This window comes from Panthera leo, chromosome A1 (genome assembly GCF_018350215.1).
Source record: "Panthera leo isolate Ple1 chromosome A1, P.leo_Ple1_pat1.1, whole genome shotgun sequence".
Lineage (NCBI taxonomy): Eukaryota > Metazoa > Chordata > Mammalia > Carnivora > Felidae > Panthera > Panthera leo.
Genome location: NC_056679.1, coordinates 56,386,590 through 56,412,291, shown reverse-complemented (window position 1 = coordinate 56,412,291; position 25,702 = coordinate 56,386,590). Strand labels below are relative to the sequence as shown.

General features: G+C 34.8%; 1 long non-coding RNA gene and 1 other non-coding gene across 2 annotated transcripts in view; one reads left to right on the top strand and one right to left on the bottom strand.

Annotated features, from left to right (window-relative positions):
* Positions 1-1,287: 1,287 nt before the first annotated feature.
* On the top strand, positions 1,288-1,390 carry LOC122202773. The gene has a single exon (XR_006194876.1). It is a non-coding gene; the product is annotated as a U6 spliceosomal RNA (small nuclear RNA).
* A 4,664-nt stretch (positions 1,391-6,054) lies between these two features.
* The window catches only part of LOC122199336, an 80,605-nt gene continuing 60,957 nt past the window's right edge, over positions 6,055-25,702 (bottom strand). The window contains exon 3 of the long non-coding RNA XR_006193468.1: positions 6,055-6,124. This is a non-coding gene — a long non-coding RNA (uncharacterized LOC122199336). The remainder of the gene's footprint in view (positions 6,125-25,702) is intronic.

Sequence of the window (25,702 nt, the reverse complement as noted above, 5' to 3'; positions counted from 1 at the left end):
CCTCTTAAGACAGTTTCTATTTTTGTATTATGACCTTATACTATCCTGGTATTTCTGCTACTTCATTCACTGCTCTGTTTCATTCATTGTTTCCTCTTCATTTACTAGACCATTTAAGAGGAAGATCTTTAATACATAATCATATGAATGCTTCTAACTCTATCTTTTCTTATTTGGTGAAGTCACCAACTGTTATGCCTTCATATTACATTCTCACAAACAATAAAGGAGTGATCCAGCTAGTTTCTCTATATCCCTTACCAGCATTTGGTGTTATCCCTGTTTCTTACTTTATCCATTCTGATAAATTTTTAAAAATTTATCTATTTTTAGATAGAAATCCTTTGCTGTATATATGGATTGCAAATGTTTTCTCTTAGTATGTAGCTTGTGCTTTCATTCTCTACACAGGGTCTTTTACAGGTAACAGTTTTGAAGTTTGATGAAAAACAACTTGTCAATTTTCTTTTTATCCACCATTCTTTTGGTGTCAAGTCAAAGAACTGTTGACTAGCTATAGTTCCCAACCATTGTCTCTGAAATTTTTGGCAAAAAATATTATTTTATATTTTATATCAGTGAAATGAACAAGACAGAGTGGGCTGGGGCTAGACAGCATCTCACTTCTCCTGCCATTTTTGTTGTTCCCATCTGGAAGCTGAGCCTACCTGCCCACACTACAGCAAGGTGGCAGTGTGAGCTACCCTGTTCTCCCCCCTCCAGTGCTGTCAATTAAATCCAATGGCAAGCTGATCCTACATCCATTGGGAGGCAAAGAATTGGTGCCTGTGGTACCTCATTTTGGGGAGGGAAGTGGAGAGACCAAAGAAATTCCACTCTACCCATTTGCAGCCAGGCATTTTGAGTCAGCACTGAGGTGGAGTCAAATGGAACCAGCTTCCTGCTGAATATGCATATGCACCCAGCCCTCAATTCAACCTTAATAGTAAGACTACTCATTAAAAAATAAGAATACCTCAGATCTAGAGAGAGGAAATACTTATGGCAATTATATTTTATTTTATTTTTTAAGTTTTTAGGTTTATTTATTTATTTTTGAGAGGGAGAGAGAAAGAGACAAAGAGAGCGAGCAGGGGAGGCAAAGAGAGAAAGGCAGAGAAAGAGAATCCCAACCAGACTCCATGCTGTCAGCACAGACCCCGATGCAGGGCTTGAACTCACGAATCACGAGATCATGACCTGAGACAAAAACCAAGAGTCGGATGTTTAACCAACTGAGCCACCCAGGTGCACCAAGGCAATTCTGTTTTAAAAGTAAGGATAATAGTGCTTGCTTTGTTAGCACATATACTAAAACTGGAATGACACAGAGAAGATTAGCATAGCCTGTTTACAAGAAAAAAAAGAAAGTGAGAATAATAAAGGTAACTGAATGTAAATAAAGTTTCTACACTTCACTCTAAGTAGTAAAATGTTTTTTGTTTTGTTTTGTTTGAGAGAGAGATGGAGAGAGCATGAGCAGAGGAAGGGCAAAGAGAAAGGGAGAATCTCAAGCAGGCTATGGACTGTTGGCAAAGAGCCTGACATGGGGCTCGATCTCATGAACCATGAAATCATGACCTGAGCTGAAACCAGAGTGGGACACTTAACTGACTAAGCCACCCAGGTGCCCCAGAAGTAAAATTTTTCTATCAGTAGATTGTGATAAGTTTTATCTGTCTGTTTTAATAACCAAAGGAGCCAGTAAGAAAATGATATAAAACAATATACTCAATACTATAAATAAATCAAGATGGAGTTCTACCAAAAATACTCAAGTAACTCACAGTAAGGCAATAAAAGGGAAACAGAACTGAGAACTAGAAAAAAAACAAACAGAAAGCAACTAATAAAATGATAGATTTAAGTCCTAGCATATTAATAATTACATTGAATATGATGGTTAAATATAGATCCAACTATATTTCATCTACCAAAAACTCATTTCAAATACAATGATACAGTTATACTGAAAGCAAAAGGATAGAAAATGATACATCATTCAGGTATTACTTTGGAAAACAAAGTAAGGCAGGGATGGCTATACGTGATCAGATAATACAGACTTCAGACCAAAGAAAATTATTAGGGATAAAGAGGGACTTCATATGTTGATAAAAGTATCAATTCATCAGTACAGCATTATGATCCTAAATATATATACACCAAATAACAAAGCTTTAAAGTACATAAGCAAAATCTGTTACAGCTGAAAGGAGAAATTAAGAAATCCACACATATACTTGTGGATGTCAACACAATCCTTTCAGTGATTATGGAAGTATAAGACAGCATATTAGGAAGGATATACAATAAATGAACAGCACAATAAATACTAGTAATCACTTTCTTATGATATTACTTAAGAAAAAAATATATGTGTATTTAATAAAAATACAATTCACCAGTATAATTATATATGATGTACCTTAAAAAAATAATTATGCTGAAAGTATTCTCTGAGAGGTAAGAACTAGAATGAGAAAAAAATACTTGTAAACAAATAATCTTTTGACATGTAGGTAAATATAAAATAAACCCTGTTTCTATAAAATGATGATAAAGATGATGATGATGATGATGATGATGATACATTAAAGGAAAGTGCAATACAGTACACACATCCATATATGTGAATGTCTATAATATTTATGTGTATGTGTACATACATATGGTAGAAATCTACATAACTCCTCTTAGAAATTAGCCAATTTTCATCACATTGAGCACTTTAAATATACTTTTTGGGGGGCACCTGGCTGATTTAGTCAGTTAAGCATCAACTGTTGGTTTTGGTTCAAGTCATGGCCTCACAGTTGGTCAGTTCAAGACCCACATCGGGCTCTGTGCTGACAATAGACAGCCTGCTTGGAATTCTCTCTCTCCCTCTGTCTCTGCACCTCCCTTGCTTGCTCCTTCTCTCTCTCTCTAAATAAATAAATAAATAAATAAACTTAAAATTTTTAAAAAAATATATACTTTTCTCAATTTTTGATAGATAAAACAGACAAAAATGTAGTAATAGAGAAAATTTCAACATCATAATAAATAAATTTATTAATCTTTTATGGAACACTTCAATTAACAATTAGAAAGGAATCTTTTATATTTTATTTTCTCTTGAATACAGTGTTTCAAAAATTGAAATTTTTGAAATTTTGAAAATTGACTCCACAACAACTCAAAAAAGAATTGCAAAGATTTGGTATCATGCATATATTTTTAAAGCACTGCAATTAAATTAGAATTACTTATTATTTTTTTCTTTTTCAAATTTTTATTTAGATTTTATTTAGTTAACTTATAGTATAATATTGATTTCAGAAGTAGAATTTAGTGATTCATCACTTACATATAACACCCAGTGCTCAACCCAAGTGCCATCCTTTTTTTTTTTTTTAATTTTTTTTTTTAGTGTTTATTTAATTTGAGAGAGAGAGAGACAGAGAGACAGAGTTCCAGCTGGGGAGAGGCAGAGAGAGAGAGAGACACAGAATCTGAAGCAGGCTCCAGGCTCTGAGCTGTCAGCACAGAGCCCACTGTGGGGCTGGAACTGACAAACTGTGAGATCATGACCTGAGCCGAAGTCAGACACTTAACCAATGGAGCCACCCAGGTGCCCTACAAGTGCCATCCTTAATACCAATCACACATTTAGACCATTCCCCTCCCAGATCCTCCCCAACAATCATTTGTTCTCTATAGTTAAGAGTTTCTTCTGGTTTGCTTCCCTCTCTTTTTTTCCTTTTCCCCTATGTTCATCTGTTTGTTTCTTAAATTACACATACGAGCGATATCATATGGTATTTGTCTTTCTTTGACTGACTTCTTTTGCTTAGCATAATACATTCTAGCTACATCCCCATTGTTGCAAATGACAAGATTTCATTCTTTTTGATGGCTGAGTAATATTTCATTGTGTATATATACCACATCTTCTTTATCCATTCATCAGTCAATGGAAATTTTGGCTCTTTCCATAATTTGGCTATTTTTGATAGTGCTGCTATAAACATTGGCTACATGTGTTCCTTAAAATCAGTATTTTTATATCTTTTGGGTGAATACCTAGTAGTGCAATTGCTGGGTCATAGGGTAGTTCTATTTTTAACTTTCTGAGGAACCTCCATACTGTTTTCCAGAGTGGCTTCACCAGTTTACATTCCCACCAACAGTGCAAGAAGGTTCCCCTTTCTCCACATCCTTGCTAACATTTGTTGTTTCCTATGTTGTTAATTTTAGCCATTCTGATTGGTGTGAGGTGGTATCTCCATGTAGTTTTGATTTGTGTTTCCCTGATGATGAGTGATGTTGAGTATATTTTCATGTGTCTGTTGGCCATCTGGATGTTTTCTTTGGAAAATTTTTATTCATGTCCTTTGCTCAATAAATTGGAATTTGCTTTGGGGCTCCTGGGTGGCTAAGTTGCTTAAGCGTCTGACTCTTGATTTTGGCTCAGATCATGATCTCACATTTCATGGGATGGAGCCTTGCATTCGGCTGTAAGCTGAAAGCATGGAGCCAGCTTGGAATTCTGTCTCTCCCTCTCTCTCTGCCCCTCCCCCATTCACATTCTCTCACTCTCTCTTTTAAAATAAATAAACAAAATTTTAAAAATAAATAAATTAGAATTTCTTTTGAAGATAGTACAAATCATAACCATATGTTGTGAGTTAAATCGTGTCCCCCTCACCCAAAAGACATGTTGAAATCCTAATGCCAAAATATCTATGCATATGACCTAATTAAGTTAAAACAATGTTATTCTGGATTAGGGTAAACCCTAATCCAAAGACTAGTCTTCTTATAAGAGGAGGGAAATTTGGACACAAACATGCAGAAGGTTGGACAACATGAAGACACAGACACACAAAGAAGAATGGCACGTGAAGACAAAGGCAGAGATTAAAGAGATGCATCTATAAGCTAAGGAACACCAAAAATTTCCAGCAACCACCAGGAGTTAGGAGGAATAATGGAACAGATTCTCTCACAGAAACTCCAGGGTGAACCAATCCCGCTGACACCTGGATTTTAGTTGCCAGTACTGTGAGATAATCTTTTTTGTTGTTTTAAGCCCCCCAGTTTATGGTGACTTATTATGACAGCTCTGGAAAACTAACACCATACTTTTGGATATGGTAAACACATGATGGGTTGAACAAGAAGTTGTAATGAAAGTTTAAAAACACTAAAACCAACAGCTTCTTAATAAAATTCAACTGCACATGGGAAATTCACCAAGACAATATACTAGATCATAAACAGATTTTCAATTAATTTTAAGGGATTATACATACATACATATATGCTCTAACTGCAACTATATTACATTAAAAGCCTATAAGATACCTAGGGGGCACCTGGGTGTTTCAGTCACTTAAGCGTCTGACTTTGGCTCAGGTCATGATCTCACAGTTTTCGGGTTCAAGCTCTGTGTCAGGCTCTGTGCTGACAGCTCAGTGCCTGGAGCCTGCTTCAGATTCTGTGTTTTTCTTTCTCTCACTGCCCTCCCTGCCCCCTTGTACTCACTCATTCTCTCTCTCTCTCTCTCTCTCAAAAATAAATAACATTAAAAAAGAAGATACACAGGATAACCCTAAATATTTGGAAATTAAGCAAACATTTTCTAAAGAATCTGTTTGTCAAACAGTCACATGAAGTATTTTTAAGTAAATCGTAATGAAAATATAGCATATTAGAACTTATACTGCACCTAAAGCATTCTAGGGAGGGAAATGTATAATTATAAAAAGTCAAATCACTTATTGCAAACAGTTTAAAATTATATATCTAAATTTTACGGTTAAAAATAAGAAGAATAAATGAAATTAGAAGTAAGCAATAGAAAGGAAACAATATACCTGAAGTAAGCAATAGAAAGGAAACAATATACCTTTGCTTCCCCTTACTGAACTTCTGAAACTCTAACTGCTCACAACAAGCCCTCCAGGATCTCTTTATCACTTGCCTCCTGAAAACATAGCCACTAATGCATAAATCTTTTTACCACCCATCCTACCTTCCTGAGTGCTGATTATGAGCCTCTTGGGAGGAGCCTTCTGCAGAGTGTGTAGAACTCTTCTGTTTGTGGAGGTGGAATGAGACCAGGAAGTCTTCTTCCCTGTGGGGAAACAGGTTCAATAATTCCTTATATTTACATAAATGGATTAAGAAAGCTTAGGGCAGAAAGCCGCCACCACAGGACAAAAGCGCCCAAGGTTAGTTAGGAAGATAGTATAATGGGATCCTGAGTAACTTGTTATACCATGTGCAGGGAATTACTTTCCATCTGGCACCAATATACTTTGATCACAAACCCCACTTGCCCCCCAGACCCTTTGTTTCTTACACACAAGTTAACAATTACTTTCTGATTGTCTTCTTCATGTTCACTACATGTGTTAAGATCTTGTTTTCTTCACGTTCACCACTTGTGAAGGATCTTAAGTGCTCAATAAGAGCTCTCCTGTTTGGGACTCTCTTCTCCTTCTGTATGTTAGCCTCTCTCATATTCAATTCTGTGTCTACTCTCTTGCTGGACAAGAGAGAACTCCAGACTCAGTCTGCAACACTTCCCTTGTGGGCCAACAGAAAGATTTATAAAATTGAGGCAACACAGAGCTCATGGCCAGGGCTGAGAGAGATGGCATTCCTGAAACCATCTGTCAAAGAATATGAAGCTAGAAGGGAGAAAGTTAAAACTTTACAGATTTCTCTACATTGAAAAAAAAAACCTGGGGGTGCCTGTGTGGCTCAGTGAGTTAAGCATCTGACTTCAGCTCAAGTCATGATCTTACGGTTTATGAGTTGGAGCCCCAAATCAGGCTCTGTGTGACAGTTCAGAGCCTGAAGCCTCCTTTGGGTTGTGTTTGTGTGTCTTTCTCTGCCTCTCCCCCCACTCACACTCTGTCTCTCTCTCTCTCTCTCTCTCTCTTTAAAAAATAAATAGACATTTAAAAAATCTGTGCAGCATACCACTGAAATCCAAGGGAAGAGCAGACATGGCAGTGGACATGAACAGAGTGACATTTGCATGCTGTCTCTTTTTTCGTCTTCAAATATTTAATTTTATTGATATTAAAATATGTATTCTGAGAGTTTTTAAATTAAATATCCATAATAATACAGTTATTTTGGAAATTATACCAAACTACTTATTGAGAAACATCATTGTTATTTTATCTTGTGTGAGAAATCTATCATCTTAGTTTGGTTGTAATATTTAAAGCCAACAGAACATGTGTATCCTGCACAGTGCTGAATGTGGTGGTCAATAAATGTCCACCACTATTAATTAAATGATGGCGTAAGCTTAGAAGAGATTTGTTTCTCAGGATGCTATAAAAAATGAATTCACTCTTTTCCCTTCTCTGATCTACTGATCTACTGTCAGGGTTCCTTGTGTCTAAAATAAATGAAAAATCAGAAAGCACTGAATACCTGTTACCTTAGCCCATTCTTCTTAGAACCCTAGAACAAAGAGGAGGTGGAATGGATTTATAGGACAATAGGAAGATATTTAGTACAGTTCACTATGTAAAATTTCAGGATCTACTCTTGGATTTTTTTCTATATTGAAAGTCTTTTTCTACATTGAAAAGCCTAACTCAGAGGAAGTACCAAGTTCGAAACACAACTATATTGTTGATATTAGTTCAGCTAAACCCTATCTGAAAATTAAATGTCAGTCACACATAGTGGTTTTTATATAAGATTGTGGAGTAAAACAGGGATGATGATAACAAGAGAGTAATATGGAATATAGTTCCCATATTGTTCCTACCTCTGATGCTGACATAATTACTAATAATGTCTGCCTTTTTCCATTGCACATTCAAATGTCCCCTTAGTATCTAACATTTTATAACATGTACTTTACTTGATCATGTGTCCCATGCCTTTATTCATATAGCATACAATTCCTTGTGTTCTTGTATTTATTGGATTTCTGAAGTTTTTCTTTGACTAATATCAGGCAAAAGAATAATAAGGAGCACCCAAATTAATCTCATTTTGTTACAAACACTTTGCTCCATATTAAAGTGCAAAAATGTTCACAATCCTCCACTTTACCCCAAATGCACACATCTTTGCATTGTAATGTCGCAGCTCCTTTCAGCAATAAAATGAATCTTTTCTTTATCCTTTTACTATGGGCTAGACTTTGGATTTGTTTTGGCAATACATATATGAGAATTAATATTGTGTGAGGTTTGAATCCAGGCCTCAAAATACCATACAAAAATTGTATGTTTCTTCCCTTGTTCCAGAAATTTTGTTGTCATTGGAACAAGGCTTCACTAGCCTAGTAGAGGATGAAAAACTATGTGGAGAAACAGACACTCAGCCAAAAGCCAGTCAACCCTACAGAAGCAGAGCTTTCTTGCTGAGAAGTCAACATCAAAGCTGATTTCTAAAGACACATGAATGAGCTCAGCTGACATCAGAATTACCCAGTTGAGACCAACTGCTGATCATGTGAAGTGAGTTTAAAATTAGAATTTTTAAGCTTGTGAGTTAATATCAGTATATTATTTGATTTTCTCTTATTTTATAGCTTATTTCTCAGCCACAAGTCTCCAGCTAGCATCATAACTCGTTCTTCAGCACCAGTAAATCATTCTATTAAGCCCAGTCTTTATGGGTAAGGGAACACAAAATATGACAAATGAACTCCATACCATGAGTGCATTGCTATACTTCTTTGGTCAGATATGATGTGTGTGAAATATGTTGATGGATAAAGGATGGTAAAGTTTCGTGTGTGGTGGTGTTAGAAGAGCCTTTGAGGGCAACAATGGCAAATCCATACTCAGAATGTGATTCAATATGTGTGAGAAGAGATACCTTTCATTTGTATTGCGTTTGGAGTCCAATGTAATTGACCTGCCACCTGGTAGTTAGCGGGAATCCCACTGAGATAATGCCATATCAAGTAAAATGATGGCCAATGATGGCCAAGAAGTGTAACATTTACATTAACCAGTGAAGTTTGCATCAGCCAAGTAAACAAGTTAAAAGATGTAGAAATCAGCACCCATGCATCTCAAAAGACTTCAGTTGGCATGCTGACTTCTGCCATTCTCTCTATAAATATGGCATTGTTTTTGTTTTATATTTGTGGCTGAAAGAAAGACTCAAATATAATGCTTTCAACTTGAGCATTTTTTTGCCATAATGTCTCTCACTCCATGGTTTAGGAAACCAAAATGGAAATTCTGCCATGTAGTAAACATATAAATTTTGACTATTCATTTCAGAATTGAGGAAATAATTTGAAGAGGAAACCATAGTCCCACTGAAATTACTTGGACTCAGGCCAAGAATCCATTTACCAGATGACTGCCACAAATCTTTGCACTGAATGAAAAACCATAGTAGCTTTTGAGGTGGCCAAAGGTCAGCTCACATTCAAAGTCTATATCTAACAACTCCTAAAAGGTTATTAGAATAATCATTACTGTGGACAGGTTAGTGTTCTGCTCAGCAGACCTCAACAGACCTAGGGCCGTTCTTGCTATATATGTCAAGCAGTGCTTTTAGAAGCTGAATTTCTATTTAATTCCTAGGTGCCCTGAGATCATTTAACCATTGTCACAAATCCTTGAGCTTAAAACACCTAATTAACTTTATGCCAGTGTAGTTTAATTGTGGTAATTGCATTCATGCTGTCCCTCATGGTTTACTGTTGCCAACTGGCCTGTGTCTCTAGGTTCTATTATCATCATGACATCAGGATGCCTGTGTCTCGTGTAGTATCACCCTTAGTCAACACTGATGTACAGAGAGCTTTTCAAGGGAGTATCTCTCAAAAAACAGTGGTCTTAATATTTGGTTATGGAAGGCCCAGCAGGGAGTTATTTTTAGATGCAGCTGAGAAATGTGCACTCAATTGATCCACTTCAACATCCCCATATTCACATATTCCTAACTCTTTAGACTGCATTCACTTCAATATCACAAGGAAATTACAGCGTTTTCATGTTATTAATTAATGTCATCATTGAGCCTGCCTTTGAATAGCCCATCTAATATACTATTGCTTCCTGTTAATCAAATCAGCACTTTAAAGCTTAAATGCTTTTCAATATATTTGACTGAATCAAGTCTTTGTTATGTTTCCTTTGGTCTATTACACTAGAATCACTTCCACAATTGCTCCCAGTCTTATGCCAATACAGATCCTAGAAATCTTATAATTTTTTCAATGTCAAGGTGATTTTCTCCTGGATCAGGACTTGTGCTTCTTTAGCAGGATTTTATTAGGTTTGATTTTCATTAGGGACTTGAAGACAATGAAAGGAATAAAAGGTAATGTGGGTGCACCTAAGAATAACTGACCTCAGTTTGTAAAGATAATGCCTTGCATGTAACCATCAAAATGTTGGCATGCAGAGATCAGATTCCTGGGTAGGAGTGGGGGCAAAGGAAATTTAGGAAAAACTGGACATACAAGGTCCTTAAACTCATTATAATTCAGGAGCTGAGGGACCTCTTCAAAGATTTTGGAAATATCTCTGGTTTCTATGCATATTAACTGTATATTGATAACTGCTAAATTTTTGTTCTCTGTGTTTGTTCTCTAGAACTGTACGAAGAAATCAGGTGAATCTGCTATCTTTATAATCACTGTAGTTGCCATAGCAACTAAGTACCACAATGACTTGTTCTCTAAATATTATCCCTTCTACCTATAATTCATCCCAAGTTACCACTGGTGATAATTTGAGCAATTCTGAGATCGCTTCTACTACAGATTAATCCTGTTTGTTCCAGTAATGTGGCTTGAATATGTGTTTGCCTTCAATATTTGAACAACCTGACACAAATACATGCTTCCTGGGTTATTTGTAATACCAATTTTTATATCAAATGCAATAAAGATAGCCCTACCAAATAAGAATTATTACAAAGGATTAATTTACAAAGATGTGGGTGGGGTGAGGGTAAATGCAAGGATTAATGCACGAACCCAAGTCTAGCAAATTGCAGTTATCACTGCCTACAAGTATGAAGGAACAAAGACAAGGTAGAGATATTAGAATTTAGAACAAGAGTGTAAAACAGGGTAAGGTATCTTGAGAGGAGCAGTGACCTCTGCCCAAGGAACACAAGAAATTCAAGTCAAACTCACAAGGGGAATTAGGGAAATAACTACTTAGATCCAACTGGAAGACCGAGGGCACAGGAGCACATTGATATAACTAATCATGGAGAGTACCTACTGAGGCAGAGAAAAGAAGGAAATAGGTGGATAATGAATCTAGAAGAGCAAATGAAAGGCATCTCCTATGCCTTTATAATACTTTTATTCAAAATAAATACAGTTGGAGCTGTTAATAACTGAGATCTTAGGGGAAATTTTGGAGGGCTAGAGTAAATGGTACTTGAAATAAGAATGCACGGTCGGTATTTTTCACACATCCTATGGAGGTATTGTTACAAATATGCATACAGAAAAATCATCAAACACATGCACACACACACACACACACACACACACACACACAGAGTCTAGAAAAGAGGTATATTCAACACCCCCAAATAGGATCAAGGCCTAGAGTTGTAACATCATTTATTGCAACCTTATTTCAACATTAAAGATACGTTCATATTGTTTCTTTAAACCTATTTCCAGATTATCAATTGGTATTGATGGCCAATCATTTTCAGAGGCATAGGATTATGCAAAGACATGTTCTTGCGAGTAATACCAGAAATAATGGGAATGTGGGAAATGTTTAAGTACACATGCATTCCATTTCTAGAGCTTCTATACCACCTTCCTGTGAGGCATAATTCTCCTCTTACACTCAAACAAGACTCAACTCTTTTAGGGCATTTTCATTAATGGGGTGTGTTATATCCCACTGTTTTCTTTGGGCCAGCAACCCTTTTAAGAACTGGCAATTGTTTAAAAACCTTAGGCTTAGTCACTTTTTATTTAGGCTTACTACTCTAAGTCTAGAATTATATCTTTAAACAGATGGACATTTATTCACTCAAAATATTTAAGATAGCCATGAGTTATTTATTTTTAATTCTTAACTAGGGTTTAAAAAATAATGAATAGTTCTGCTTTCAAGGCAGAACAAAACATGTATTTGTAAATTCTGGTAATTGCTTAATTAAGTTGAAACATTTGATGAATATGTACATGGTGTCAGGCACTCCTCTTACCAGCAATGATATAATGGTGACCAAAACAGTTAAAATCCCTGCCCTCATAAAGCATCAGTTGTCATGGATACCTGCATTCTGATGAAATGCAAGAGCATTTGGTACCAAAATGGATCCACATACTTTGTCAGTTCCTTCACATGAAGAAGGTATTATACAAACAAGTAAGTGGGTATGGGTATTGGGTGGGTATTGTGTGGAATGGAAAAGAGGATTCGATGGCATAATTAAGCTTCTATGCAAAGAGAACATAGAAACTACGGAAATAATACGTAATGATGGTAAATGATTAGAAGATTACAATAAAATATTTTTAAAATAACTTATGTGCCCATACTCAGAAAGAAGTTAATTTTTTTGATATCTAGAAACATATATTTATATATCTACATATACATATATAAGTAGCTAGGAAGACAGATATCCAATCATCTATATGTGCAATACAGATAAATATTTTTTCCAAAGTATGACATACTATGAAAAACCATTTACAATAGGATGTTTTTACCTTGTAACAATAGCTAATAAATGTTTTTATCTATTTACTTATTATAAAATGTTCTGATTAATACACTTTTTATATGCACATTTACTTCCAGACTCAATTAGCTTCTTCAGCTAAATTCCTAAAATTGAGAATGCATTGTAAACACTACATACTGTAAAACTGCCCACCATAGGTGGATTTTGAGGCACTTCCCAGTGTGGAAGTAATTGGCATTTTTATACTTTTGATTCTTTACAATCAAGGAAAGTTTATATTTCAATTTGCTCACTTTTTCTCATTTGTTTCATGGAAGTTTGTTAGTTTTGTTATATGCCATTTCATTTCTCATAAAGCCCGTTAAGATATTTTCCACAGACACCTTTTATGATTATATTATTCTTAATATTGTATTTTAATGACACTTTATTAAATAACATAGATTATTTTTATTCTGTATTAAGTATCCACTTACCAATTAATATTTTAAATTCTATGTAAATTCTATTTGACCTTAATCATTCATCTAGGGAAAAATTTATATTAAATGTATATAGGGGTGCCTGGGTGGCGCAGTCGGTTAAGCGTCCGACTTCAGCCAGGTCACGATCTCACGGTCCGTGAGTTCGAGCCCCGCGTCAGGCTCTGGGCTGATGGCTCAGAGCCTGGAGCCTGTTTCAGATTCTGTGTCTCCCTCTCTCTCTGCCCCTCCCCCGTTCATGCTCTGTCTCTCTCTGTCCCAAAAATAAATAAACGTTGAAAAAAAAAAATTAAAAAAAAAAAAAAATAAATAAATAAATAAATGTATATAAAAGTTTTCACCAGCCAGTTGAGTATACTAATTCGCATCAACAGATGGCAAATAGATGTCAGGATATGAACAAAGAGTATAGAAACAGCAATATCGAACCTGCCCTGGCCTTTACTTTCAATATCACATGGGAAAATTCACTTTTTAATTGATGCTCACTCTTAGAGTGGATCTTTTATTGTTTTTCTAGATGCTTCTCGTTATTGCACTGAACTTTCTGTGGATCACTGAGTTATCCTCCGAACATTATACCTTAAATGACATCAAGAAAATGCTGAATCAGCACTTAAATTTGATCTCTCAATTGAGATAATAACTTAGTAACAAACACTTATTGAACACTTACCTGGGGGAAGCACTATACTAAGTGCTTTATATTTTTATGCATCATTCCAATTTGGTGCTAAAATAATCCACTTTGGTGATACAGAAAATAAGGGCCAGAAATTTAAATAACTTACTCAATACTCTCACTAAAGAAAAGTGAAAGCCTGGCTTTTTTGGATTCTAGTCCTTCTGTTCAGACCTCTCTACTGCACTGTGTGTGTTTAATAACATGGCTTAAGGAGGCAAAAGAAAATCTATATTTAGTAATGTGAATAATAAGTAAAATCTTACTTTTTCATGCCGGGGCTATGCACTACATAAAAGTAGAAATGTTGTAATTTGACCATCTCTACAGAACCTTGAACACTACCTGGTACTTATTACTGGCCAACTTGAATCACAGCTATACACTGAAATTGACTATGTTGTAGGGCTTTGCAAAAGTAATGCAGAGTTTTATTCAGAACACTGGGGTTTAAATGTGTATGTGCGCAGGGGTGCATATGTATGCCTATGTAAATGGTACACAATTTCATTCAGAAATCCTGAGTTAAAGCTACAGCACTCATCATCTTCTAACTGTATGACCTCGGATGAATAATAATGCTTCTCAAACTTAACAATAAATCATTTAAAAGGATAGTTGAGAATAACAAAGGTGACAATGGAAAAGAAAGTGGTTTATAAAATGCAAATTAATCTGCAATTACTTGCTATAATTATTATAACATCTTTGTTGTTTTAAATAGTTTAAAAATTGTAGCCAGGGAATCATCCCAAAGGTGGCAGGAGATACATTTGTTAGGAACAAAAGGCCTTTGAAAAGGGAATGAGATGAGACTCTTCTGTAGGGAGTTTCCAGCAGTGCTAGAAGATAACATCTGTCTAATATTCATAAGAGTCATACAGCCTGGCAAAGAACAGCAAAATGAATGAGTTTGCTAATGAGCACTAATTAACCTGTTTGGGTGGAAAATTTGGTTTAATTCAGCGGATCTACCACATGCTGACAGACTGAATTTAACACTAAGTGACTTTCACTAATTTAATTGATCAGTTTGAATCTCTAAGCATTTTTTGGATCACATGCATACAGATTCCATAACTGGCTACAACCCTAAAAATATTTGGAAGAAAGATGTTTTCTTGTTGCTTTCGTTATTGTTAATATACATTATAACAGCATTTTTACTTTTCAACTTACAGGGAATAATACAAAATGCAATTCAAGTAATGCTTGGGGAATGACAATTGTCTATAATTCTATGCTTACAGAGATAAAGTGTATTTAATACATATTTCAGATATTTCAGAAGACAAACACCTTTGGTACAAAATGGATTATTTATTCATCTTTGTGATTTTTTTTATTATAAAAAATACACTGCATGAATTTGGTCCATTTGAACTGTAGTATTCTCCAAACTCTGGGTTTTACTGTATCATCTTGTATATTTGCTTCCCTGGAAGGTATACTCAGGATCAGCTATCTCTACAATTTCTGGTATCTTCTAGTGAGAAAAAGCATTTCAAGACTATAGTCTGGGTGTTCAGATGCTCATTGCTCCTGGATGAGTAATTGCCTCCAGGCCTTTTCAAGACAACTTTCACGAGTTCATATGGGTAATTCCAATCCAAATTAAAGACAACAGTCTTTAATGAGTTTTACAAAAATTCATTCCTATTACATCTGTGTCTCTCTTTCACGCCAGCATTGCTGATTATGAAGGATATAGGAGATGATAAAATTATATCATTCCATAATTGCTATTTTTTTTCCTCATCTTTAATGATCACTTAGTCAGAAGTCACAGATTCTGTGTCAAAGTCTCTCTAGTATCTTTTGTTTATTTGAATTGTATTTCCTGGTAAATTCCTCAGGAAGAACTCGCAGTCAAAGCTTGCACTCTTTTACTTGAAAGTTTTGCTGATTATATAATTTTTGCCTTACACCTTCATATTAACATGAAAAATTGTTATAAATACATTTGATAATAATACATTTTTTCCTTATTTTATAAGCACATATTCTTCCTAGATGTCCAAAAGATATATTTTTCTTTCAACTATTGAAATATTAGCATTTATGAACCAATATTCTCAGGAATGTGGTATACTATTTCAATAGTACTTTCAAAGTTTTCAGGGAGTTGCATTCTCTTTTTTTTCCTTCATGGAATCCTATCATATGTATGCTACCTATTAACCAGAAATAGTTGTTTATCATCTTTATTATTTGCTGCTTTCTCTCAAATGATTTTTATCTCAATAACTTCTCTTTTCTAAAAAAATATTTGTTTTGCCTTTCAAAATAAGGATACATTACCTATTAAGTTATATTTTATATACATTTTTGCAGAAGTCAAAGTCATTTTTTAATATATCAAATGGAATACTACAGAGCAGTGTGAAGGAATAATCTACAAAACAGATTTCAATGGTAACTAACACTGAAAATATTTTGGAATATCTTCCTTTTTTGCAAAACAACCACATTGTAAACAAATCTCCAGTGGATTATTCAGCATAAAAACACCAAAGTTTCAGCATCATAACAAAACTGCTGCTAAGTTTAATGTAGTTGGTTTGCTTAGTGGGTTAAAGAAACTATGGTCATTGGAACCGTGAGGGACCTAAACTGATAAAGGATCACCCATTTTCAATAAGCATCTAACAAAAATTTCCTGGAAGCCTAACAAAATAGAACAGCACAGACCTGGAAAAACTGACTATACAAATGTTTGTTTGATCAGCTAGTGACATTTATTATTCCTGTCATGTTTCATTGGTTATAATTCAGTCCTGTGGCTAAAACAAGACAGTCTGAGAAATTTAGTCCAACAGCAAGCCCAAGAATAAAAGGATGCAGATTTAATAAATAGTCAATGTATAACTTTCTGGAGCTGACAGAGGAATTACCACCAATTTGGTGACTTACAAAACATAAATTTATTCTTTCACAGTTCTGGAGGCCAGAAGTCAGAAATCAAATTGTCAGAAAGACTATGCTCAATCCACAACACTAGATAAAATCCTTCCTTGCCTCTTCTAGTTTATGGTGGGTGCTAGTAATTCTTGGCATTCCTTGGTTTGTGCCAGCATAAATCCCATCTCTGCTCCTGTCTTCACATAGCCTTCTGTTTTGTGCGTCTTTCCTTTTAAATACAGTATCCATTGGAATTAGGGCCCACACTAATGCAAGATGAGAGCACCGTAACTTTATTCACTCTGCAAAGTCCTTGTTTCAAAATAAGATCATATTCACAGGTACCAGGGTTTAGGAATTCAACATGTCTTTCTGGGAGACACAATTCAACCCACAATAGTATGATAATCTCTGCCACCTTCAATTGCAACTTTAACCTTGAAATCCTTTCTCGTGAATAACCATAAACTCTTTTTTATTCCAAAGAAGGTATCAAAGATGTTATTTGAATAAAAAATATTCTCAGTTACGAATATTCTCTTCATATACTGGAGTTCCAATTTTATCTTCCTATAAAGATCATATTGTTACATTTTTCAATCTAATGATTTCTACAGAGAATGTGGTAAGTTCTTTTCCTTGCCCATTAATGCCCTGCCAAGAGCATGTGAATATTTTCAGAAGTTTAAAATTAACATATAAATCAATAAAGCAGTATATTTTTCAATGATAAAATAATGACATCACCAAGTTACATGTTAAAGTCTGGCATCACACTTTCAAGTTGAATTTTGAGTTTGAAAAAAGAAAGTATTAACATTTCTGATAGCAACCAAGAGTTAGTCTGGCTAGTTGAGAAACAGTATTATTAAAACTAATTCCACTTGGCAGCTTCTCAGGGATGATTCTTCCCTGTTTGGAAATGAAACCTTAATACTATGACACCATTCTTATTGTGTATAGCTTTTACTTAGTCTCTCTAGATTTAACAGAGTTAACGCTTTGTCTTTACTTCTAAAATGTATCCAGCATTTGTCTTACTACTCATGGGCAATTTGCAGATGACAAATAAGCAGCAGTCATTATTAATTTGAATGTATATGAAGATTTTCCAAGTAACCCATAGACAGAAAGATTTAAAGTAAATCAATTTCCAAATCCTCGATTTGTGCATATATTATATATTACACATTATATCTTAAAATCAGTATGCCAAATAATAGATAAGTATTTAAGACTTTATGGTGGCTCATTCCTCACCTCTCCTTGTACAAATAAGCATCTCCTATTTTACAAAACAAAATTCTCAACTATTCTGAATCTCACTGATGTGCATTGTACTTGGTGAATGGTAAAACAAGAATATGTGTCATCTTTAAAATGTTACAGTACTAATTGATAGGATAAACACATCTATTTCAATTTCTTGTGTTTTCCAGCTCGCTTGCTTGCTTGCTTTCTTCTTCTTCTTCTTCTTCCTCTTTTTGCTTTCAAAAATGCTAGAGGAGGATATTTAAAAATTAGGTAAAATGATACCTAATTTTTAAAACTCATCATTCACTACATAATTTTTCCCAGGGCTTGAAAAATGTTCAAAGGAATAAGTGGTATTGTTATAAGGACGTATCTTTCATTCTTAGAGCCTTAATTCTTTCAGCAAGGGTTTCCAGTATTTATAGCTATGAAAACTAAAAATGAAGAATGCATTCATACTGAACACTGTCTCATTCTAAAATTTGAAGACTATTATTTATAGGTTCTCAAATTAAAAAAAAAATACATAGGCATAATAAAGCAAACCTGGAAGTTTCATCTAATGAGGGTGTGGGCTGCAGGTAAGAAAAAGGAATGTCTAATGTTCGTGTTAATTTGGCAGGCTGCATCAATATAACCTGATCTAGATTTATCATCTATAAAGTTGAGATGACACTTATATTAATATGACATCACTGAAAATAGTGGGGTAAAAAATTCCAAACATCTACCTCTTTATGAAAGCAATGGAAAAAAAAAAAAACTAGTAAAAAAGTATAGGCATCAAACTTTTGGAACTCTAGAAACCAACCAATAGTGTACAGTAACCATATGAACAATTGCTTAGGAAAAAAACAGTTGAACCTTGGGGAAAAAACAGTGTTTTGTGGAATTTTAACTTAACATAGCCCATTCCTTGCTCTTCAGTTCAGTGGTGACCTTGGAAATTCTGCCTGAGTTTCCAGTAACAGCACCAGAAGGAACATAATGGATCTCATTTTCAAAGAACTGTAATTATTTATTTTGTTTGGTGCTTCCTTTTGAAAGACTGGCTCAAAAGGATTCCCTTTATTTTGACTAAATTGAACAAGCCCAATGTGAAAGCCGATACTTAGGGCAAGTATGAAAAAACACATATAGACAAATGTTTTAATCAGTTTCCTTTGAGGCAATGGATCAAATTTCAAGTTAACAGCAGAATAAGCACATCTTATTCAGGGAATAAGGGCTTTGAAAGCTCTGACACATTTTGGGAATGTATAAGGCCATGTACATGTCTAGGATTGTGTGCATCCTCAAGACAGTCTTGAGGAAGCCCTACTCCCTTATCTCTTGCTAACTTTGAAACTATATGAAAGCAGGAATTGAAGGATAAGGCAGAGTTATAAGTGGACTGGCTGTGTGTTGAAGGCATTCCCAACACACACAGAGCCACTCTGATATTTCTTTTGTTCCAAGTATTTAAGCATTTGGCCTGCTCAATCATTAGAATGCCACTAAGCAAATGGAAGCAAGATTTCTTTAGCCACATGTAAACTTTTACAAATTTAGTTCAGAAAAATCATTAGACAGGTAAAATAACTACAACAGAGGTAAGATAATCTGATTTCACCACATTATAATTCTCAAAATGACCATTTCTCAAAAGAATTACAACACATGAAAGAAATAAGGAAATATGGCCCAGACACCAGAAAAAGTCAAAAGAAACTAAACTGATCCTGAGGAATCACAGATGTTGGGCTTAGTTTTCAGATACTTTATTTTTTATTTTTTACTTTAAATTTTTTAACATTTATTTATTTTTGAGAGAGCACAAGAAGGGGAGGGGCAGAGAGAGAAGGGGACAAAGGATCCAAAGAGAACACCATGCTGACAGCAGAGAGCTTGAGGGCTTGAACTCACAAACCATGAGATAATGACCTGAGCCAAAGTTGGACACTTAAGCAACTTAGCCACCCAGGAGCCCCTGTTTTCAAATACTTTAAATCAGCTATTTTATTTTATTTAAATGTTTATTTATTTATTTTGAGAGATAGAGGGCAGGTGTCAGTAGGGGAGAGACAGAGAGAGAGGGAGAGAGAGAATCCCTAACAGGCTCTACTGCTGTCATCTCAGAGCCCATGTGGGCTCCGTCTCAGGAACCATGAGATAATGACCTGAGTCAAAATCAAGAGTCAGAAGCTTAACTGACTGAGCCACCCAAGCACCCCTAAATCAGCCATTTTAAATATATCCAAATAGCTGATGAAAACCTACCTAAGAAGTAATAGAATACATGTCTCAACAATATGTTATGAATTACAAATAATTAATTTTGTCTCACCAAATAGAGAATCACAATAAAAAGATAAAAATTATAAAAAGGAGACAAATACAAATTTTAGAGTTGAAAAGTATAAAAACTAAAATTTGGAAAAAAAATAACTAGAGTTCAATAGTACATTTAAACAGATTAGGGCAGAAGAACCATTGAACTTGAAAATAGGTCAATCAGGATTACCCAGTCTAAGAAAAAAAAAAAAAAAAAAAAAAACAGATCCTATGGGACCTATGAAATACTATCAAGCATGCTAACATATGAAGAAAGAATATTTGAAGAGAAAGTAGCTGAAAACTCCTCAAATACGATGAAAAACATTAATGTACACATGCAAGAAGCTGAAAGAACTCTTAAGTAGGAAAAGCTCATATATCCACAAAGAGACGCATCATAATCAGATTATAAAATGACAAAGAGGGAATCTGGAAAGCAGCTAGACAAGTGATTCATCACACACAAGGGACCCACAATAAGACTGACAGCTAACTTCTCATATCAAAGCCATGTAGGTCAATTGGCAGGCATTGTGCAGAAAGAAAACTGTCAATAATAACTCTTTATCCAGCAAAATTATTTTTCAAATATGAAAGAGATAATCCCTTTCCCTTTGATTATGTCTGGAACTTGGGAAAATGATATTACTCCTTTGTTTAGGTTACACTATATTGTACACTTGACTTTAATCAAGAAAGATTATCACAGTGCACCTATTCTATTCACAAGGGTTCTTTAAGAGCATAGAATTTTCAGGGCGCCTGGGTGGCTCAGTAGGTTAAGTGTCTGATTTCAGCTCAGGTCATGATCTCGCTGTTCCTGAGTTTGAGCCCTGCATCAGGCTCTGTGCTGACAGCATAGAATCTGGAGCCTGTTTCAGATTCTGTGTCTGCCTCTCTCTGCCCTTCCCCTGCTCATGCTCGCTTGCTCACTCTGTCTCTCTCAAAAGTAAAAATAAACATTAGACAAATTTTTTTTTAAAGCACAGCATTTTCTCCAGGGTTTGCAGAAGGGACATCAGAGGCATTTAAATCATGAGTAAATTTGATGCAATGCATGCTCTCCATTGCTGAGATAGACGAGGCCATGTCAGTAGGACCTAAAAGCAATTCATAGGAGTGGAGAGTTAGCAACAAAATGAGTGCTGCAGGGGCACCTGGGTGGCTCAGTTGGTTGAGCGTCCAACTTCAGCTCAGGTCATGATCTCACAGTTTGTGAGTTCGAGCCCCGTGTCAGGCTCTGTGCTGACAGCTCAGAGCCTGGAGCCTGCTTCAGATTCTGTGCCTCCCTCTCTCTCTGCCCCAACCCACTTGCATTCTGTCTCTGTCTCTCTCAAAAAATAAGTAAAACATTAAAAAAATGAGTACTTCAGTGCTACAACTGCAAGGATGAATTCTTCCAATAACCCAGTGAGCTTATGAATGGATATTTCCAGCTGAGAACCTGCCCATAATTATATAGCCAGGCAACTTCTTGAGTTTAGCATTATGAGACTCTGAGCAGAGGACCCAGATAAAGCATGCCAAAATTCTAACACAAGGAAATGTGGTAAAAATTTGGGTTATTTTCAACTGCTGTTTGTTGTACTTGTTATACAACAATAGAAAACAAATGCACTCTGTGTTATACCTTCTTATTATCAAGTCATTAAAAACGATGGGACTATTATTAGCTCACTGAGCTCCATGACATGGACTCCTTATGTGATGCTCTAACCCAAACATGGACACAAGACCCTCCTTGCTTCTTACCAAAGCTGAGACTGCCTGGAACATAATTTTTTCTTCTTTTATTTATTAACCTTTAGGGAACAGATTTTTAATTACCCTATTTATCATAAATAGGTAATACATATGGGTCACAAATCAAAATGTATAACAAGATATATTATGAAAACTTTCCAACCAATGTTACCCTCATGTACACTGTTCTCACTTCTTCTTCACAGATAACCATTGCAATTAATTTTCTGATATTCTTCTAAAGTTGTTCCAAAATGCATATCTGTATAAAAGACTGTTAATCACTAACAATTTCCATTCTCCCGTTCTTGAATAATACTAGAATGTTTGGTTGGGCACATGGCTACAAATAACCTGGAGAAACTTCCTCTTCCAAGAAGGGAAACCTTATGTTCCCTTTGAGGTGTCCTTTCTCATGGCTATTGACAACAGTATTGAAGTCCTAATACACCAAGTTGGAAATCTTGATGCCAGTATAGTTCTTCGCTGTCTTTCTGTACTCAGGTATTTACTACACCCTCTAGATTATGTGTACAAATACCTTTTTCCTTTTTGGCTTACTATCTCGGTCAGGAACTGAAATTTTGCAAGAGTATCTTAATATGTCTTCTTGCTTCTAGTGTTAATGCTTTTGTTCCTTAGACTATTTTGTAGTCATGGTGAATAAAAACACAAATTTCATCTGACTCTCTCGATTCACTTTAAAAGCCTCCAGTGGCTCAAAATTGCTCAGATCAAGTTTTAAAAGGCTTCACAATGCACTCGTGGCTATAATTTGTTTCTTGTCACAACCCACTTCAAACTATTCTCTCTCTCATTTACCTCATGTGCTACTACCACATGGAATCCTATTCTCTATTCTACATCAAAGTCTTTTTTGTCAGTTTTTATATCAGGAAATATATTTTTATTATGCCTGAAATGACTTTTTTATTTATTTTTGTCTTACTAACTGTAAGAAAGGCCATATTTATTCATTCATACAGAAGGGGAGAACATTAAATATAAATTATAATTAACAGTATATGAATCAAAAACCCATATAATGCCTTCCCAGATCAAGAAATAAAACAGACAGTATCCCAGAAGTTCCCAATATTTAGTTTCCTTTTTACAAACTTTCAGCTCTCTTCCACATGTAAAAACTATCTCGGTGCTTTAAAACATTTTGACATATATGTAAACACCCCTAAACAATACAGCTGAATATTATTTGCTCCTCAACATTATATAAGTAAAATTACATTGTATGCATCACTTTGTCAAATGCCTTTGTCACCCAATTATATGTGAGATTTATCTGTATTGTTATATGAAGCTGCTGTTCATTTATTTGTTATATAATATTCAGTCACTATGAATATGTCTCAATTTATCCATCTATTCCAATCTTGCTGAGCACTTGATTTGTTTCTCCTTATTGGATATAATAAACCTTGCTGATATCAACTTCTTGATTGAATATATTCTGTGGAATTGCTGGGCCACAAAATATGCATATATTCAAAGACTTTCCAAAGTGGGTGAACAGGTTCTATACTACAGACTAAAATAAATGAAAGCTCCCATTGTTTTCATTTCTATGAGAGTTGTTGTTGGCAGTCATTACAATTTTTCAGTCTTGTGGATTCATAGTAGCAATGCTTTGTGCTCTTCTAACAGACAATTTGAGATATAATTCACATACCATAAACATAGCCCATTTAAATTATAACATTAAATCAAGGTTAGTATTTCAACAGATTTACACAACTGTCACCACAATTTTATTATTCTTTCTGGCTGTCTCACTTTTTAAAAATTATTTTAATTATTATTTTTATTTATTTATTTATTTTTCACATTTACTCATTTTTGAAAGAGAGAACAGAGTGTGAGCAGAGGAGGGGCAGAGAGAGAGGGAGACAGAATCCAAACCAAGTTCCATGCTCTGAGCTGTCAGCACAGAGCCTGAAGTGGGCTCGAAGTAATGAGCCGTGAGATCATGACCTGGGCCGAAGTTGGACGCTCAACCGACTGAGCCACCAGGCGCATTTTAAAGCTAGATTTATTTCTTGCAGAGTAGGCTTCCTCCCTAGGTGCCTTGGCTAATTTTTTTTTTCATTTTTAAAGCTTATTAATGCAATTTGCATTAAATTATTTATATTTATAAATTATACAATATTACTTTTAAGTTCTAATTTTAAGGTATTTATAATTTTCTATTAAATTTCTGCTCCCTTTTACCTGAAATCATAGCTTCTTTTCAATTCATGAATTTGTTTTTACCATCATTAAAAATGTTATATTTTCTACTCCACAATACAATTTTAAACATTACAAAAAGTTATATCCAAGATTTCTTCTTTACACTATTGTTTTGTAGATTACATATCTACAATACTTGACTCTGTAGCATGATGAACTGAGAATTAACACTTCTTTCCATGCAGAAAAAACAAAACATCTCAACTCTTGTACTGTGCAATTTAATGCAAATATTAAATTCACAAAAGTAAATGGACTAAGCATCAAGATAACATGATTTAAGGTACTAAGGTTCACAGAATCTATTGACTTCCTAGTATATTAAAAATGATTTGTATTAAAATGTTGAGTTCATTTTCTTCAGAAAAATCTAGACCATACAATAACTCTTTAAATAATTGTTCTTTTTTGAATATAAAACATTCATTCACTCCTCTACAGAGAAATAAGTTTTGAGCACAAGGTTGTACTAAGAAATAACCAGTATTATAATATTGATTTTAATTAGACTAGATTTTGCAAAGATTCACCCAATAAAGTTCTACATTGTTTTCTTGGAAAACTTATGAAAACTGCCATATCTCATCATCAAAAAGAGGAATTTATAAAATAGAATTGGAAAAGAAGATGTGACTTAATTTAGCAGTATCTTAAGCAACTATATAGAAAATTTTGGGAAATTTATGATCAGTTAAGAGATTTATTCTCTGAGGGGTTCCTGGTGGCTCAATTGGTTAAGCATCTGACTCTTGATTTCAACTCAGGTCATGATCTCACGGTTTGCGAAGTCGAGCCCCACATTAGGCTCTGTGCTGGCAGTGTGGAGCCTGTTTGTGATTCTCTCTCCCTCTCTTGCCCTTCCCCCACTCTCCATCTCTCTCTCTCAAAATAAATAAATAAACTTTAAAAAATTACTAAGAGATTTATTCAGTATTGGGAAAAGAAAGTGGGATATATATTAGTTGACTTTCTGAATTCTTCCTTTCATGAGATACTACACATTTATTAGAATGGCTAAAATTTTAAAAAATGAATATTGATAATTCTGTTTGTTTCTAAGGATATGGAGCAATAGGAACTCTCATTCGTTCACTGTTAGTGGAAACGCAGAACTGTACAGCAATTTTGGAAGAGCATAGCAGTTTCAAACAAGGCTAAGCATACAGCTGAACAGTCAGGCGCATATATATATTATATATATATATATATATATATATATATATATATATATACGCACATATATACACACATATATACACACACACATATATATACACACATATATACACACACACATATATATACACACATATATATATACACACACATATAATATACACACACACACATATATATATATATATACACACATATATATATATGCCTGACTGTTCAGCTGTATGCTTAG